The sequence below is a fragment of the Perognathus longimembris genome, chromosome 8 (genome assembly GCF_023159225.1).
Source record: "Perognathus longimembris pacificus isolate PPM17 chromosome 8, ASM2315922v1, whole genome shotgun sequence".
NCBI classification, from domain to species: Eukaryota; Metazoa; Chordata; class Mammalia; order Rodentia; family Heteromyidae; genus Perognathus; species Perognathus longimembris.
Window position 1 is genome coordinate 26,580,281 of NC_063168.1, and position 12,339 is coordinate 26,592,619.

Sequence of the window (12,339 nt, forward strand, 5' to 3'; positions counted from 1 at the left end):
TTATAACACCTAGAAGCAAGTTCCACTGCAGGCAGGCAGCACTCTTACCTCAGGTTTTCAACAGGGGAAACCAAGCAGGCCATCTCCTGTTGTCAATGTTGTTTTTCCCAGCTGAGTCGAGGGAGTTCTCTGAGATATACACTTATGGATTGAAAAGTACTAAACTAGCTAAAATATTTAAGTGAATTCTCGGTAATTTAAAAGCTAAAAAAAAAAACCCTACTAGATAAATACCATGTTTTGAAACACAGAATATAGGAATTCTTAGCAAGCACAAATACAAAATTAAGGGAGAGTCCTTTAAAGAAGTTGAGTCTAAAGTTGATGTGATCAATATAAAGGACCAGGAAGATCATGTAACCTGTTCGGTTTATTTTTTTCATTTTACATTTGAGAAATTAAAATATAACCAAGAGGCAACTAGTGAATACCTAATCCCTGGCAAGATCACAGGCAACCTGACTTTCCCTTCGATGATCTATGTCCTTGAGTGACCCATAAGAGGAAAAGAGTTCTACTGTTGCTAAGTGGACTCTAACTTCTCAGCTATTTTATTCTGAAGCCTCAATAAGGGGACAAAAGTGTGACAAAATCATGCCAACTTCTGTCAGTGCACTACATGCAGTGCCAGCCTCACCTCGGCTAGACAGTCAATGAACATCACCTTTCCAAAAGAGATGAGAGACGACAACCTCTAACTCTTTCTGAAGAGCCAATGTATGTAGAAGACCACACAAACAGTGCACAACTCAAGACTGCTAACTCTTCATAAGATGCTTTGGGAGGGAGGGGCGTGTGTGTGTGTGTGTGTGTGTGTGTGTGTGTGTAAATGTGTGGCATGCATATATGCATGTTTAAAATTACCACTGGATTCTTAAAAAAATCGGAAAAAGAAAATAGGAAAAAAGGTTAATGGTTTCACTCCCACTACATCTGAGTTCTTGCCAAGACTTTAAAAACTGTATTACCTCATAAAAAAGCAGAAGCCAAAGTAAAGAAATCCATGAAACCTATGCTTCCCAATGTATGATGAGACACAACTAACATAAACCACAGATATTTTTTCTGTTCCAGGCTGAAATTTAAATGAAAAAGAAATCAATGTTTCAAGGAATCCGCAGGCCTATCTGAGCCTCCCAAGTTTGGCATTTGTGCAATTAGCCAGTTATAGAGTTAGCAATTAAATACTACAAAACCTGTCCAGGCAATTTGCTGTTCGAGAATAGTGAGCAGTTGCCAGCTTCCCTCTATAAAAGTAGTGGGAAATTTCAGCAGGCTAGACCCTCCACCGATCATTCTTCATTCTCTGGGGTTTTGTGGGCCTGACACTCTCCAGGACACGGACAAGAAGTTCATATTGAGAAAGGGGATGAAGAGAAAGGCCAAGAGGAAAACAACAGCTTTATTCAGATTTCTCTGCTACTATTCAGAATAGGCTATGAAATTTGTAGACTGTACATTATTATCATTATTAGTTAAAACACCATATTTAAATGATCACAATTGCAGGGAAGATTTCTGCCTCTCCCTTTTTGGTATGCTGACATTTATTATTCCAGACTGTCATAGTCATTTGGCATCTTTTGATTTTCCCCATTCTCCAGGTCTCCTCACATTCTATTACACACAGATGAGAAAGGGGGCTGCCCTGTCCCTACATAATATTAAAACTCAAAGCACATTTCTTCAATCAGGAGTTCATTTTTCATTTTGGAATTGCTTTCAAACATGTTCTGTCAAGTTACTTTGAGTATTTTCAAGTAACTTCTGCATTTCTTGGTTAAGATGGTTTTCTTAAATGTCACTACCAACTTAGAAGATGCTTTGGCATCTGGTTTGTAGTTATTCTCTCCATACTAAATATCACCACTACCACCACAACCACCACTATCATCATCATCATCATCATCATCATCATCATCATCATCACCTTCTTCATCCTGGGGATGAAATTTGATTAGGGAAGGACATTTACTAGTAGGTATGTGTTCATCTATATTGTAAAGCAAAGAAATTCACAATAAGAAACAAGTTTTGGAAATATCCTTTTGGTACTTCATTGAAAAGTATATAGTTTATTTAAAATGCATACCACATACTTTTTATAAACCATTTCTAATTCCTGAATTCCATACTTTCAATTATGTTATCATTTGTCTCTGTAGAAAAAAATCTTTAACTACTAGATTCTTAAAAGTAAGAAATGTAGAAAATCGTTTCTTTTCCCCGCCTCAATAAATATTTATTGCAAACCTGACATGAGCTAGGGGATTGTTTTTGGCACTAAGAATCAAGTTTCTCACAAAATGTGCAAAATCTCTGCCCTAATGAAAACTTTTTAATGTTAGAAAGAACAACTGAAACAAGATATGTAGAATGTAAATTATCCTAGAAGATGAAAGACTCTTCAGAGAAAAATGAAGCAGAGAAAAGGTCAGAGTTTTGTTTTGATTTTAGTTTGGGAAGGAGGTGGTAGAAGAGGGAAGTTACAGTGTGACATAGGAAAAGACTCCATGAAATAAATGTAATGTGATTTGAATAATGACCTGATCAAGGTGGAATCCTAACAGGTGCAAAGGCTCTGAGATGGGAGCATACCTAGCTAGCATAACTATGAAAAAAAGGCAACTATTAGCATGAGAGCAGTGAGGAAGAAAAAATACAGCAGAACTGAGCTTTCAATCATACTGTACATGTGTGCGTGCATGTGCGCACCCGTGTGTGTGTGTGTGTGTGTGTGTGTACATGTACTTTAAGGACCTTGAATAATATTAAAAGGACTCTGGTTTTACATTAAGTGAAGCAGAAAGCCCTGGTAGAACTTTGTGTGGAAGGTGAGATGATCTGTTAACTTTTTTATGATTGTTACCACAGTGTGGCTTGTAGAACATTAAAGGTAGATTCATGGAGGCTAATTAAAAAGTTATATTACAAGAAAACATACAGAAGTGATTACTCAAATCAGAAGAGAGATGACAATTGAGAATTATTGGTTCCTGGATATATTTTTAAAAGATAAAGCACAGTATTCTGACAAACTAGATGTAGGAATGGGAGGAAAACAGGAGTCAGGGATGCATTTCAGGTTTCTATTCCAGGAACAAAGTATGGTAAAGAAACAAACTTTCATGGAAGCAATAGGGGAAAGCAAGAAGCTAATTTTAGAACATTTTAAGCTACAACAGAATGTAACACACTAGCAGCGTTTTATTATTGTATATAATGATAAGTATATTTCTGGCAGAGAATAAACTTACGTTACATTTTGGGCAAATGAATCACTTTCACTCACAACTTTTCACCACTCAGCAGGAATTATTGGTAAAGTACTTTAAGAGTCATTCCAAGGGAGATTTCTACATCTTGAAATGGTTGGGGGTAGACTGGCATTTTGGCTTAATTCTGGAGTTCAATTAACCTGGCCACATATATCTCAGGAGGGGTGTAATAAGAATGAAATTTTGGATGAATTCTAAAGGTATATTTGCACTGAAAAATATAGTTTCCCACTGCTGAAGATGAATAAAAAGTAATACCTGACCCTCAACCACAGTGCTCAATAAGGCTGAGAGACTAAGGGTTTCATTACAAAAGACGTTTTTGTGTGAAGCATTAAGAGTATTAGCAGCCGAGGAGGACCAATTTGGCTTTACAGGTGAATCATCTTCCTTGGTAGCCCTCTCTCATGGCTGTCACTAGAGAAAGTCCTCATGAGTTCCCTTTCCCATACTCAGTCCTGCCCTGCTCACAGCTGTGAGCAGATTTACCCAGATTAAAGTTAAGTGAAAATGAAGAGCACGGAATAGGAGGAAAATGATCAATCTATTTATTTAGAATTTTTGAGTAGAAATATGATTCAGAAATTTAATCGAGTTCCATTTATTTCTGAAGTGTCACCAAATAATGTTAAGTCAATGCATTCTAGCAAGAGAGTATGAAAAACATAATATATAATAGGAACTCTGCTACTCACTGAGGGAGGGAGAATTCAGGGATAAACAAAGCAGGGTTCCTGCCCTGGTGAACTCACAATCTAATGGTGAAGGGAGAGGATTAAACAAGTAATTATAATAACATTTATAATGAAGGGACACACAAAATGTCAGAGACCCAAAGGGGGAACAATTAAATCTGACTGAAGGCGTTGGGAAGGATTTATAAAGGAGATGACATTTGAGCCAAGCTGTGACATAAAGACATACTCTGTCATAAGCAGATAGGTACTAAATTGTACCCAGTTTGGGAATTAGAGAAGTGTTAGAAATATGTCTGAGCAGAGGATACATGGGTGAAGAATGACAGGGAAAGGAGACTAGAAAGACAAGCTGGGACCAGGCCTGCTTTGCTAGGGGTTTGTCATTTAATGTTTGGGAAATAGAGAGCTGAGGATAATTTCTAAGTAGGCAAATGACACAATTATCATTGTGTTTAAAAAATAATGGGTGGCCGGGCACCAGTGGCTCAAGCCTGTAATCCTACTCAGGAGACCTGAGAATTGTGGTTCAAAGCCAGCCTGAGAAGGAAAATCTATGAGACTCTTATCTCCAATTAACCACCAAAAAAAAAAACTGGAAGTGGCACTGTGGCTTAAGTGGCAGAGGGCTAGCTTTGAGCTGAAGAGCTCAGGGACAGCACCCAGGCCTAGTGTTCAAGCCCCACAACCAACCCCCCCCCCAAAAAAATAGGTGGCAGACACAGTGTTATATCTCATACCTGTAATCCTACTAAACCAGAAGATCACTGTTTGAAGTCAAGTGAGGCAGAAAAATCCAAGATGTATGTGTTCAAGAGGTAGAGCAACCAGAGGAGCAAATAAGCCATGCAAGGATGAGGCTGTGAGTTCAAATCTCAGTAACGGGAGGGGAGAGGCAGCAGAATTAAAGTCTCAACTGTAGCTGTGTACTACAGATGAAAAGAAGAAAAAGGCCTTCATACTTCATAAAAATAACCAAAAGCATAACTACCTCCATGCTTCTTATCATTATCTTTCATCAATTAAACGGTCTCCATTTACTATTATGTGATCTAAGCAGACAGTGAGAGAAGAGATATTTACACAGACAGATAAAGGAAGGGAGGAGAAAACCACCTCTTTTAATTATTTCTCTCAGAGACTAGAGGGAAGGAAAAGTTAACGCCATCATTTGGAACTTTTACTACCTTTGGATTTAGAACCCAGGAAAACATGCAGGAACACATACCCACAGCTGGTTCTGATGTGTAACTAATACCTGAGATAATCAACTTACACTGGCTTATAGTTTTACAGGTCCATAATAAGCCAGGCCTGGTTGCTTTGGGTGAAGCAACATGTCATGGTGGGGGTACCATAGCCAAGAAGTGAAAACGGAGAGGAAGAAGTTGCAGCCCTTACTGTCCCACAGTACACCTTGAACCCTGAAGACCTCCGACTAGAGCACACCTCTTAAAAGTTCTATCCCTTCCCAATGAGTCAAGGTGGGAACCAAGCTTTAAACACATGACCCTTTCAGTCCTATTGCTAATTTATTGCTATTTGAGATGGTTCCCTTTGTTGCTATAGGAGCCTCCATGTGTCAATGGATTCTGAGAACTACTTGCCTCATTGTCACTTCCAGTCTCTTATTGTTATAAGGTACTAACACTCTACACTGTTCATGGAGTCCAATGAGATGTAAGAAGAGCATAATTTTACTTCAGAGAACACAATGCTGGGCTTGATCAGGACAAAGTATAATAGAAAAGCCCTGGGAAAATTATGAGGACTCTTTCCCCTCTCTGTCTGGCCCCCTTATTAATGTCTGAATTAGATTCACTGTCTAGAAGCATACTTTATTTTTTTTTTTTTTGCCAGTCCTGGGGCTTGGACTCAGGGCCTGAGCACTGTCCCTGGCTTCTTTTTGCTCAAGGCTAGCACTCTGCCACTTGAGCCACAGAGCCACTTCTGGCCGTTTTCTAGATATGTGGTGCTGGAGAATCAAACCCCGGGCTTCATGTATACGAGGTGAGCTTTCTTGCCACTAGGCCATATTCTCAGCCCTAGAAGCATACTTTTTAAAGAGTACAGAAAAATATTGTTGCTAATAGCAGACAAATTTGTGCTCTTATGTAATAATACTAGAGCCAGGCAATGGTTTAAACATTTTTTGTTATCAGCATGAGATAAAATTTCCTCAAATAGTGATTCTCAAAGGCTTTGGTCATAGAACATACTTATAAATATGAAACAATCAAAATAAAATGAAGAAACAAAACCAGGCTTTATTGACCCATCACCTCAACTGGCACAGTGGCGTCACCCCTCTCTAATAGTCTCCAAAAATTTAAAAACTACTCACTGCCTCAGATGCTGATTTTTACTAACAGAAGCATTAGTCCTTTCTTTCTTATTTGATTGTAATAAGCTATGATTTAGCCAGAGATGGGTCAAATCAGAATACAAAATAACTTCCATCACAGAAATGTGATATTAAGTCCTATTGTGATATTAAAGTCCTATTGTCCTAAAATATAGACACTAGTAAAGTAATACCCTATTATGATGTAGATAGGTCACTCAATATTTCTCAAGTGCAGAAAAATAAAAAAAGAATATATCAACAAAAATTAAAAAGATCATAAGATATTATGCAGGTGTGGCTCTTGTGCATGAATATACTCCTAGAAATAGTGGGAGTTGATGTAACCTTTACTCAGGAACCAGCAACATGTCAAATGCCATAAACATGTTATAGCTCTTTCATAAGGAGTTTACTTCAAAGAAATATTCAGTACAAAGACTTTATCTATAAAAACATATGCTTTAAGTATTAAAAACAACTTACAGGGGCTGGGGATATGGCCTAGTGGCAAGAGTGCCTGCCTCATATATATGAGGCCCTGGGTTCGATTCCCCAGCACCACATATACAGAAAATGGCCAGAAGTGGCGCTGTGGCTCAAGTGGCAGAGTGCTAGCCTTGAGCAAAAAAGAAGTCAGGGACAGTGCTCAGGCCCTGAGTCCAAGGCCCAGGACTGGCCAAAAAAAAAAAAAAACTTACAAATTTCAGATAGTATATACAACTGATGGACCATTCATTAAGACTTTATGCATTAAGTAACAATTTTGAGAAGAAATGTAGTCACGACCTTACCTATGTAACAATAAAATTAAATTTAAAAAAGAATTAAAAGACACTTCCTCATCTAATGAAAGGCATACAAACTTACACTACCATTAAATTTAATGGTGAAAGACGGAATACTTTTCCACTAAGGTAAGGAACAAGAGTATCTTCTTTCAGTATTTTAAAACTATTATCAAAATCCTAATGTATTAGGGCAAGAAATTTAAAAAAAAACTCCAGAGAAGAAAAGGGAAATTTGCCCTATTTTCAGACTCTATAATTATCCACTGAAAAAATAGCAAAGAATGTATAGAAAATGGCTAGATCTAATAAGCAAATTCAGCAAGGTTGAGATTCAATATCAGTATACAAAAGTCACTTATATTTCTGTACACTAGCAATAAACAATTAAACACTGATATTAAAATGACATCATTTACACTGGACATGGAATAATCTGAAATAAAGCAAACAAAATATGTGCAAGACCTACTAGAAGCTATAGAGCCCTCACGATGGAACTCAAAGACAGAAATAACTACAGTAGACAATGTTCAGGAATTAGAATATTAAATATTGTCAGAATGTTGATTTGACTCAAATCAATCAATCAATAAATTCAATACAGTACAAAATCTTGTTTTTAGGTACAAATTGAAAAAGAAAAAGATTTAGAATAAACAAAACAATGTTGTAAAAAACCTCACGGCATTAGATACTAAAACTTAAGAGATCAGGAAATATCAAAATGATAAATATATAGGTCAGTTGAACAAAAGCCATAGTACAGAAATAGACCAACACATATATGATTTATTTTTGAGAAAAGTATCAAGATATAACAAACATAACAATGGTGAAAGCACAGGCTCTTAAACTAATTGTGGCAGAACAACTCTATACTCCATAGACAAATATGACCTTTGACCATGCCTTCCAGTATACTGAAAAATTGTCAGAATTGTTCTACTATTGACCTACATGTAAATCTAGCATAATATTCCAAAGATATAGGTGAAGGTCTTTGTGAACATATGTTAACTGAAGCTGTCATTCTTCCTCAGATATTTTATTAGAATACATTAGTTGTACAAAAGAAGATCTCATTTTGACATGTTCTCACATTCATACAATGTATTCCAATCAATCTTTACCTCCTTCCTTATAACCCTCCTTTACATACCTCTTAACGGTAAGGATTTCTTAAGATATGTGAAGCACAAATGGTGAAAGAAAAACAGATGCCATTATGAATAGAATCTTCACTAAAATTAAAAGGCTTTTTTTTTTTTTTTTTTGGTTGTTTGTCTTTGACTGTCCTGGGCTTGAAGTCAGGGCCTGGATACTGTCCTTGAGTTTCTACTCAAGACTATTCCTCTTTACTCTCAGATCAAGTTTTTTGAATCATACTAATAGAATATTTGATTCTATCAAATAATACTGAGAGTCAAATGATATTGGTAAAATAATTGATTTGTTACAGAAAACTGGCTTAGGACTAGAAGCCTGGTTCAGTGGTAGAGCATCAGCTAGTATGCCTAAGGCTCTGAGTTCAAACCCCAGAACCACCAAAAATGCACTGCGAGTTAGCAATAAAAATATTTTTTTTTTTGCCAGTCCTGGGGCTTGAACTCAGGGTCTGAGCACTGACCCTGGCTTCTTTTTGCTCAAGGCTAGCACTTTACCACTTAAGCCACAGAGCCACTTCTTGCTTCTTCTATATATGTGGTGCGAAGGAATTGAACCCAGGGATTCTTGTATGCGAGGCAAGCACTCTACCACTAGGCCATATTCCCAGCCCCAATAAAAATAATTTTTAAAAACTCTTTCTTTAAAGTTACTCTAAGGAAAATAAAATTACACTAGGCACGGTGATGCATGTCTATGATCCAAGAGGAGCAGGTAGGAAGATTGTGGTCTATGACTGGCACTAGGCAAAAAGCACAACACCCTATATGAAAAGCAAACTAAAGCAAAAGGGCTGAGGGTAAAGGTTAAGTTGTGGTCCCAAATTTGAATTCCAGACAAAGGAAGAGGAAGGAGGAGGAGGAGGAAGAAGAAGAAGAGGAGGAGAAACAGGGGAGGGAGGGTGGATGGGTGGGAGGGAGGGAGGGAGGGAGGGAGGGAGGAGGAAAAGGAGATGAAGAGGAGGAGGAAGAAGGAGAGGAGAAAGAAGAAGAGAAAAAGAAAATGAAAAAAACCTAACAGACTGAGAGTAAAAAAATGGTCAAGCATTATATCCAATAAAGAACTAAAATATATAAAATATTTTCATAACCCAGTAAAAATTATTTGTAAAACCATTCAAAATATTTGGACAAATATATTACAAAAGAAGGATGCCTAATAAACACACAGGTGCTCACAATCATTAGAGAATGCAAATTCAAACCTCCAGATACTGCTATACACCCTGAAATGGAACAAATTTAAAATATACTACAGGTAAATATGACGAATGTATGTAAGACCAATGTATGCAAATATCATAATGAGAGCAATTATTTGTATAATGTATGCAAAAATACTAACAATGTCAAATACTACCAAGGGGCAAAGCAGCTCAACTCTCATCTATTACTGATGGGAATACAAAAAGGGGCAAGCTCTTCTGGAAAGCAGTTTGACAGTTTCTTATAGATCAAATATACTGACTATATGATTCAGTATTTACTTTGGAGAAATAAAAACATATGTTTGCCTAGACCTATACATACATGCTTTTTGGTGGACATATTACCAAATAAGCAATAAACAAATACTCATCAACTGGTCAGTAAACAAATAATCCACACTCTGGAATGCAAAATATGCATAAATCTGAAAAGTACTATGTTAAGTAAAAGAAGATGAAATTAAGCGTATGATTCCATCTATTTGTGTGGTAACATTTATGTGACATTCTGAAAAAGAAAAAACTGTGAAGTCCGAAATTATAGCAGGCTCTAGGAGTGAAGGGGAGTAGCTTTATTATGGAGAAGTATGAAGGAACTCTTTGAGTGATATACAACTGGGTAAGTCTAGAAAATTCTAGAGCTGTACAACTAGAAGGATGAAATTTACTGAGCATAAAATTTGCCTTAATACTCCAATAAACAAAAATCCCGTCCACATCAAAGGCTGAAGAGGACTTGAAACAACCAATACTCTTATCCACTGCTGGTGGAAATGAAAAATGATGCAACCACAATGGAAACCAGTTGGTTATATTTAGAAATAAAGCCTTACATACACTTAACAATATGCTTAACATCAGGCCTAGTATTACTCCAGAGAAATAAAAGCCTTTATCCATACAAACACATGTCAATGCTCACACCAGCTTTTTTATTCAAAACAGTCCCAAACTGAAAATAATAAGTTTGTAAATAGCAACAGACAAATATAATGATACACCCATAAAGAGAAATACAGGTCAATGGAACTACTGCTATGCAATTATTAATATACTATGGATAAATCTCAAATATGGATACATCTCAGATATAAAGGGTATATAAAAGAACAGAAACTCTGGAATTTGCATAAAATTTAGAAAAACCAAACTAATCTATATTGGTAGAAAGCAGATGAGTGGTCACTTGGGGGTAAAAGAACAGAACAACTTCACACAAGCACAGAGAGCTTCTTGACACAAAAGACATGTTCTTTATAGGGGTAATTATATTTGTGTGTATACTTATTAGAACTCAAAAACATGTACACTTGACATACATGTTTATATATAAATGATTCTAGCATTAAATTAATTAAACAGACTAGCTAGCTGTCGATGGCTCACACCTGTAATCTAGCTACTGAGGAGGCTGAGATCTGTGGATTAACATTCCAAGTCAACATGGGCCAGAAAAATCTGTGAAACTCTTATCTCTAATTAACCACCAAAAAGCCAGAAGTGGAGTTGTGGCTCAAGTGGTATAGTGCTTGCCTTGAGCTTTTAAAAAAGATCAAGGACAGCACCCAGATTCCAAGTAAAAGGCTCAGGACCAGGATGAAAAATAAAAAATAACAACCAAAAATATTTAAGATGTGTTAACTTCAAAAGCTGAATATAAAATAATATAGGCATTACAAATTAGCATATTTTAAAAGATCACAAAAAGGCCCACAAAACAAAGATTTGTATATTTCCTTAAACTTTATTTTCAGCCAGGGGCTGGTAGCTCACACCTGGAATCCTAGCTATTCAGAAGGCTGAGATCTGAGGATCAAGGTTCCAAGGCAGCCTGAGCAGGAAAGTCTGTGAGACTTATCTCCCATTAACCACATGAAAACCAGAAGTAGTGCTGTGGCTCAAAGTGGCAGAGTGCTAGCTGAACAAAAGAGCTCAAGGACAGAACCCAGGCCCCAAGTTCAAGCCATAGAACTAAAAAACAAAAAAACTTCATTTTCTATACTTAATATTTATTGTTAGTATGCTCTAGTAATAGCTTCCTAAACAATAGTGTGTGTGTGTGTGTGTGTGTGTGTGTGTGTACACTGGTATTGGGTCTAAAAGTTAGGGCCTTTGCACTATTAGCTTTTTTTTGCTGAAGGCTAGTGCTCTACTACTTAAGCCACACTCCCACGTCCAGCTTTTTGGTGGTTAATTGGAAATAATATTCTCACATAATTTCCTCCTAGGCTGGCTTTGAACTGCAACCCTCAGATCTTAGCTTCCGGAGTAGCTAGGATTATAGGCATGACTACACAATAGCTTCTAACATAGAAAAATACAGCAAACAACTTCTAATTTGGCTTAACATGAGAAAGCAAATTTATTTTCTGTCATTTCTATGCTCAGAAGAGCTGAGAACATTTGTTGCTATTCTTAATTCCTTACTCTCTAGGAAACTGCAGAAATCCTATTATAAGCAATCAGCAACAGTCTCTGTGAGTTAGGTTAGAGTTAAGACATCACTCTAGGTCTCCTGACTTAGCAGTAGTTGAAATAACAACAGTAGTACTATCATTGATTATAAGCTTAGCATGATTATATTGCCTTATCTAGTGCTTACTCTAAACTAGTAGGTTATTCTAAATCTTTATTTTATCACATAGGAAACCAAATCTAATAGTGAATACTTTTCTAAATGCCACAGCCAATAATACAAGTCTACCCAGTCACAAACATCTTAACCACCATGCTGCCTGCCAGCCACTAAAGGGGCTCAAGTCATAGTTATAGGTGTTTTGATGTGTGAGAGATTAAGGAGAGGAGGGAGCCACTACAATTTAATAGAATAAGAGTATTCTTTCTCTATATCTGGGGGAGA

At 36.8% G+C, this 12,339-nt stretch overlaps 1 protein-coding gene and 2 long non-coding RNA genes across 5 annotated transcripts in view; 2 read left to right on the forward strand and 1 right to left on the reverse strand.

Moving 5' to 3' along the window:
- The window catches only part of Exoc6b (exocyst complex component 6B), a 530,388-nt gene that overhangs the window by 122,755 nt on the left and 395,294 nt on the right, over positions 1-12,339 (reverse strand). The window lies entirely within an intron of this gene.
- Positions 4,733-6,625, forward strand: LOC125356329. Its single transcript, XR_007211872.1, has 2 exons — positions 4,733-5,796; positions 6,017-6,625. It is a non-coding gene; the product is annotated as an uncharacterized LOC125356329 (long non-coding RNA).
- Positions 7,921-12,197, forward strand: LOC125356328. Its single transcript, XR_007211871.1, has 3 exons — positions 7,921-8,199; positions 10,121-10,122; positions 12,188-12,197. It is a non-coding gene; the product is annotated as an uncharacterized LOC125356328 (long non-coding RNA).